Below are 7382 nucleotides of genomic sequence, written 5' to 3'. Positions count from 1 at the left end.
GAATCACTCATGGCAGAATCACTAATGTGATGAATGTGATAGAAAGTGGCAGTGAGAGATGGCATAACGTCAATGCTGGCAGACGCCTGGCACGTGGGAAGCTGTCCATGAGTGGTCAGCTTCCCACCACCTCCATCGCCCGGTTTGGGAACATGATTTCTGAGCTCCACTGCTGAGCCTAGGGTCTAGCATGTCACTGGAGCTCCAGAGTTTGCCGATTGACTACATGAATGCGGAGGTGTGGGGCGTGCTCCTTCCTGCTTTCTCATTCTCAAAGAACACTCTTATATACCTGGTCGGGGGGAGGGTATACAGGCAATCAACTTTTGCCTGCCCACTTCCATTATATGATCATGCATGCCTGTGCACACACACACACACACACACACACACACACACACATGCACACACACACACACACACCCCTACCTTCTCAAATGTGTGGAACCAGTAAGGATGCTGCAAGGCCTAAGATAATAATTGCTGGTCTCTTTTTCTTATGCTTTAGCAGGAAAAAACCCATTCCTCCAAGCACACAGCTGCAGAGGTCTCCTTCCAGGGGGCATGCAGTCTTTAATCAGGTTGCAGAGGACAGGATGATCTGTGCCTCAGGAATCTGCTTAGTTGATAACTCAATTCCATGGCTGGGTCCCATTTGTAAGCAGTCGTGGCACATCCCACAGAAACCTAGAATCGAATTAGGGCTGCTGCATCAGTCCTCATCCTTCATGCTGTCATCCACAGCTCCTTACCACCCATCTTACTTGGATGGAGGCTCTCTGAGGTCTGAAGGGCAAACATCTGATCCTCCCACTGAAGGCCTGGGCTGCTTTCCTTATCCTCACAGCAGCCACAGGTATTGGGATCACAGCTTGAGAGGCTCTTCTTGGTTCCTGGGACTGGGGCAGTCAGGATAATTCCAGGCCTTCAGTTACTTCAGATCTCACCTGGTGGTGAGATCTTGGAGGTCCTGGACATTTTTAGAACTCACTCAGCTAAGCAGCCACTCAGGGTGAGGCTACCTGGATTGCTTATTGGCAACAAGTGTTGAATCAGAGACTGTTAGAAAACCAGAAATGAAGATTTTTAACAACATACAAAGCAGAATCTAAATAGGTTTAGTCAGTAGGATTGGTAGCAGTTCTTTGTATGTCTGATAGAATTTGGCTGTGAATACATCTAGTCCAGGGCTTTTTTTGTTGTTGTTGTTGATAGTTTTTTTCATTATTGATCTAATTTCAGAGCTTGATATTGGTCTATTCAGGGTATCAGCCTCTTCCTGATTCAATCTTGCGAGACTGTATGCTCCCAGGAATTTATCCATTTCCTCTAGATTTTCTAATTTGTGTAGATAGAGTTACTCTGAGTATTTTCTTAGGATCTTTTGTATTTCTGTGGGATTAATTGTAATATCTTTGTCATTTCTTATTGTACTTATTTGGATATTGTTTTTTCTTAGCTAGTGGTCTCTCAGTCTTTTTTTTTTTTTTTGAAAATCAACTTTTGGTTTCATTTATCTTTTGAATAGATTTTTGCATCTCAATTTCATTAAGTTCTTTAATTTTAGTTATTTATTTTCTTCTGCTAGCTTTGGGGCTGGTTTGCTCTTGTTTTCTAGTTCTTTTAGGTGCAAAGTTAGATTGTTAATTTGAGATTGTTCTAGCTGCTTAGTAAAGTATTTTAGGGTTATAAACTGTCCTCTTAACACTGCTTTGGCTGCAACTCAGATATTTTGTTAAGTTGCATCCCTATTTTCATTACCTTCATAGATTTTTTTATTTCTGCCTTAATTTTGATTTTCACCTAGGAGTTATTCAGGAAAAAGTTGTTTAATATCCATGTATTTGTATAGTTTTGAGAGACCTTGTTGATATTAGTTTCTATTTTTATTGCACTGTAGTCCAAGAGTATTTTCGGTATAATTTCATTTTTTTGAATTTATTGAGACTGGCTTTATGACTGAGCATGTGGTTGATCTGAGAATCTGTTCTGTGTACAGATAGAAAGAATGTATATTCTGTGGTTATTGGGTGAAGTGAATATCTACTAGGCTCCTGTAGAGAAAATAAAAGCTTAAATTAGAAAAAGAGGTTTAAACAGAAAATCAAACACCGTATGTTCTCACTCATAGGTGGGTGTTAAACAATGAGAACACATGGATACAGGGAGGGGAGCATCACACACTGAGGTCTGTGGCAGGGAGGGGACTAGGAGAGAGACAGTAGTGGGTAGGGAGTTGGGGAGGGATAACATGGGGAGAAATGGCAGATATAGGTGATGGGGGGATGGAGGCAGCAAACCACATTGCCGTGTATGTACCTATGCAACAATCCTGCATGTTCTTCACATGTACCCCAGAACCTAAAGTGCAATAATATATATGTATATAAAGAATTTTTTAATACTCCAGAATCAGTAATTAAGTCACTTCTTTATTTTTCATGCATGTTTTCTCCTAGTCTTTGACTTGTCTATTGATTTGTTTCTTAGTGATGAATTTTTTTTTTCTTACGGATGAAGTCCAAGTGTCTTTTACCTCCAGCCAGGTAGCCTGGGCAGGTCGCTTCTCAGGGACCCACGTGGGCCAGGGCGGTGCAGCAGTGTGACCCACAGAGGCCAGTGCACTGAAGTGGCTTTGAAACCTGATTGGAGAAACAGACGGTTCAGCTGTGAGAACACACGGCACTCCAAAAACTGGTGTTCAACAAAACGCTTCGCTCCTGGATCCACTGCAGCTGCGGAGAGCCGGGTTCTCTGGCAGGCCCGCGCGCCCCCGCGCCGCGCGCGCCCGCTTCTTTGTACTGAGAGCGTCTTTCTGAGGGCGGAGGCGACCACGGGAGGGCGCTGCGGGAGCGGGTTTCCAGGCCCGCTTGGCGCCACCAAGCGGCACCGAGGCGGCGCTGCGCCCTGACTGCCGGTTGGAGGCGACAGGGGCTCTGGGGCAGGAGCCACTTTTAGGAGTTTGGGTGATCAGGAGGAGAGGCAGGGGGAGGCGACCTCGTCCAAGATCTGTCTGCAAGGGACCCTTCCCAGCCGATGTGAACACAGCCCGTGGAGCAACGGCAGCCCGGGAAGAGGAGGAGGGGCTGAAACCAGAGGCAGCCTGGGGACCCAGGTGTCCCTAGGCGACACGCCCCCGGTTAGCTGGGCACAGGGAGGCATGGGGGGCGGCAGCGACTGCGTGGGAATGGGGCTGTGCTGTGCCCCCAGCTTGGGTTAGTGGCCCACGTTCCACCGGGCCAGGCTCAGGGCTGAGGTGCCCGACTCCTGTTTCAGTGAAGACCAAGGCATGGTTTGCTGGGGTAGGGGCTTGGGGACGGGCCAGGGAACGTGTCTGTGAGGACCTGTAGATGGGAGGGTCGGGGTAATTCGGTCACCCCAGCAGCAAGGCATTCCGGAGTGGGAGAATTCCTGAGTCCTGGGGAGGAAGCCTTGGTTACAGGGCTGTGGCCCTGAGCTGGAGCTGACTGGCCCAGCAGTCAAGGCTGAGTGCCGGCACCAGGCACTCGGGGCTGAGAGACCTGATGTCTATCCTGCTCCAGAGCAGATCACAGAGGCCCGCATGAATCCCCAGGCTGAGCCCGGAATTTCATGGGTAGATAGATGCCCATGGGCCAGGAACACAGGCGGCCACCGTTCTAGGGCATCACACGGGGCCCACCTTGGCCAAACACCACGAGGGAACTTGGACGCCTGCGTGGGCCACGGAAGTGCTGCAACCTCACACTCAGCCCTAGGGCTCACCCAGATATTTCAGCTATTTGTGGTCTCGGAATACTGGGTAGTCAGTATCTGCTCTTTACTACAGGGGCAGAGCTGCAGTGACCTAGGGCACATCACAAATACTTAAAAAGACGTCCTTGGTCAAAGACAGGTAGCCAAGGCCAACCTTTTCCGGGGAAATTAACCCACGACCCCAAAGCGCAGGGCTGGGAGATGGGAGGGAATTGGTCTGCGTCTCACCAGAGTGTTGCGACATTTCGGCACTGGGCTCCGTGCCCCAGAGGCACCTTCCAAACTCAAGCCAGAGGCTGACGAGCTGGGCTGAGATCTTCCCCTGCCTGCCCCTGTAAATCCGCCCCACTATCCCTGGAAATCCTTTGAGCTTCTCAGTCCCACAGCATGAGTCTGCTCTGACTCAGCCCCTGACAAGCTCTTTCTCTTCTGTCCCTCTCTCCCCTGTTGGTGTGGACACATCATTCCTTTGGCATGTCTGGTAGGGACCAGATCCCCTGCTGTTGTTAGCATCCCTCCCTCTGCCTGGAATGTTCTTCCCTATCTTCTACCTGATAAGCACTGAGTCATCCTGTAAAACTGCACAGCTATCCCCTTTCTGAGGACTCTCCTCTGGCCAGCCCCACCCTGTTGCAGGCAGAATGCTTGGCCGTGGTAACAGACAATGTGGATTTCTGACTACAAATCATTTCCCCTTTATTCCTTGCCAAGAGAATGCTGATTGTGCCCAAGTTGTCAACCCTCAGGAAGGTGGCCCTAAGCAGACTAAGTCAAACACGCTAGCTCTACCCCCGAGAGCCTCATACAAACACGGGTGGGCTAGCATGTGCCCGATTCTGGCCTTGCCCTCACAGACTGTGAGTCAGGGTTGGGAAGCTCTTACAGAGTGGCCCCAGGGGCATCCTGCTGGCCATGCCATCAGAACCCCAGACAGCACCTGGAGTGAAGGAGGGAGTCCACTTTGTCCTGTTAGATCCTTCTCGGAACTGTTTTTATTAGGGTTGGTTGCGTAGGCCTTCTTCCACAGGGAGCCTAAGGGGACCCAGAGAGTCTTCTCAGAATCCCAGGCCATCAAGAATGGGCTCAGCCTCTCTGGCTAGGAGGCTCTCTTGTCTCCAAAGTCTGTACTCCTGCTCGTTGTTATTTATTCAAAAATATTCATCCACGGCCCTACCACCCCGAATGTGCCCGCTCTCGTCTGATCTCGGAAGTTAAGCAGGGTCGGGCCTGGTTAGTACTTGGATGGGAGACCTCCGGGGTATCCCGAGTGCTGTAGGCTTAAAATTTAAAAAAAGTAAAAACTATTTGTTGAATGCCTGCTATCTACTAGGCCCTCAATGTTTAAAAACAAATAAAAGAAAGTCCTTGCCTTCAAGGGGCTCATGGTTTTTCTGCAGGAGGTACATAGACAGATAACATGTCATAATAGAGAGTGTTCTTAGGTGCTACCAAGAGCAGTTACTCTGCAGTTCAAGCAGAAAACAAATGTATGAAAGGCTATTGGACGGCTCACAGAATCCTGTGTAGCACAAACACTATGTTTCAAATCATGCCGCAGGGCAAACTTGAGGCTCAGTATGCTGGACCGTGTTCTGCCTTCTCTCCACGCCAGCATTGCAATGGAAGAAAAGGAATTCAGCTTCTAGGAAACGAAAAACATTGATCCGAGGATAAAGAGGGAGTATATGTAGATATCAGCTCTTGGAAGGAATTAAAAAGCAATGACGTTAGAGCTACAGCAAGGCTACAAGCAGGGAATTCCCATGGCAAAGGAAAACCATAGCTAGACAAAGCAGCAAAACCAGATTTTACGCAGGACTATCACAATAAGCGAAGAGACCTCAATATACAGTCAAGTTCATTCTAGAAACAGCACGAGCTGTCAAGACTTGGAGCCATGGAGCAGGTGGGAGTTGGAAGATGGCAAATTACCAAGAGGAAATGCCAGGAGTGAGGGGGATTCTGGCTAAACTGACCTAACAGGAGTCCTGCTGATGACAGGCCAGGGTGAGCAGACATCACCTGGAAGGTGGAGGATGAGGACCCTGGTCAGATATTGGGAGTGGTCAGATATGAACAAGAGGGTTCTTGCTGAATTGACTTACTGGGGTTCTTGCTCAAATTGGATTTTATAAGAAAGTGCACAGATGGTCCTGGAAGGTTCAGGAGCCTGACTCAAGTTTGCTCAAGCAAAGAATCTTTGTCACTACTCCCTTACTTTCCCCTTAAGCTGAAATTATACTAGGAAGACTCCAAATCATCTTTAAAAGCATAGGCGTGTTTTTTAAAAACCCCAAAGAGCATTTGCAAAAGCACCTGCGGAATGTGTCTGCTTTACCAGAAGTGCCCAAAATGTTACTCCAGCAAACATGATTGGCAGGTGCTGTGGATGCTGCTGGTGTCCTGGTCAGGTCCCCTTTGCTTCCTTCCCCAGGTGCCATGGGGGTCATCTGGTGGAAGCAGCACACGGGCTGAGACCCCCTACACCCATGCTCTGACCCCAGGCAGAGAGAGCATCCCATCTAATCTGAGGAGACCTCCTGCTTCCAGGCCTGTGCCAGATTTCTCTGTTGGCAGGGAGGCAGAGGGGGAGGTGACGTCCATTCTGCCCCATTGGGGGAGAGGAGTCAACTTCGTGACTCAGTTTAAGCAGATTCCCTTGCTGGGCACATACTTGGACAGGACTGAATTTCCTGGGGAGTGTCCTTTGCTGCAGCTCCTCCCAAGGCTCCTGTTTGGCCACTTGAGGCCTGGGGTGGGTTGCAAAGGAATCCTGTGCCCATCGGGGCTTGCAGGGCTGAGAGATCCTCTAAGTTCTTTCTAAAGGGCTTCAGCAGAAAGCAGGCAGTGGCTCAGCACTGAAAGGAAATCTGCACACAGAGTAGTACTTGAACTGAAAGAGGAAAAGAATCGTCACCTGGGGCTGGGATCCAGGACATAGCACATGGATACAGCTGCGAAAGGTTGTTGTTAAACTCCACTCCCCCGCCTTGCTGTGTTATGGTCTGATTGTGTGTTGTTGAAGCCCTTACCCCCAGTTTATGGTGTTTGGAGATGGAGCCTTTGGGAGGTAATTAGGATTAGATGAGATTATGAGGGTGGGGCCCTCATGATGGTATAGTGACCTTATGAAAAGAGTGGGAGTGAGGGAGAGAACTCTTACCCCAATGACCACGGGTAAGCACAGAGGAACGGTCATGGGAGGATGTGTCAAAAAGGCAGGAAGGAAGAGGCCCTCCCCAGGAACTGGATTGGCAGCATCTTGACCTTAGACTTCCCAGACTCCAGATCTGTGCAAAGTAAATGTCTGTTATTTAAGCCACCTATTTATGGTATTTTGTATGTCAGTCTAAAAAGACTAAGACATGTTGGTGAATAGCTGCTGCATCCCCAACTCCCAGGAGCTTCCCCTGGGGCCCCACAGACACCCTGCCATCCAGCACTGAGGGTTGAGGCCTGGCCCTGCAGGGGCCACTCAAGCTCTGCTCCCTTCCTGCAGACAGCGGCCATTCAGGTGAGTGGGTTGTGCCACACCAGTTGTTAAATATTTTGAGCACCACTTGTAGATTTAAAAACAGTCCCTGAATTCTTTGCCACTCTCCTCATTGACAGATGGGGTCTCTGTCCTCTTTCCTTGAAGCTGGGGT

The 7382-nt window shown here is 49.2% G+C and overlaps 1 pseudogene; it reads left to right on the top strand.

Annotated features, from left to right (window-relative positions):
* Window positions 1-4895: 4895 nt before the first annotated feature.
* Window positions 4896-5014, top strand: LOC120367521 (5S ribosomal RNA; annotated as a pseudogene).
* Window positions 5015-7382: the final 2368 nt, after the last annotated feature.

The sequence above is a fragment of the Saimiri boliviensis genome, chromosome 12 (genome assembly GCF_048565385.1).
Source record: "Saimiri boliviensis isolate mSaiBol1 chromosome 12, mSaiBol1.pri, whole genome shotgun sequence".
Taxonomy (NCBI): domain Eukaryota; kingdom Metazoa; phylum Chordata; class Mammalia; order Primates; family Cebidae; genus Saimiri; species Saimiri boliviensis.
The sequence above is the reverse complement of the archived record's forward strand: the minus strand, read 5'-3'. Positions and strand labels throughout refer to the sequence as shown.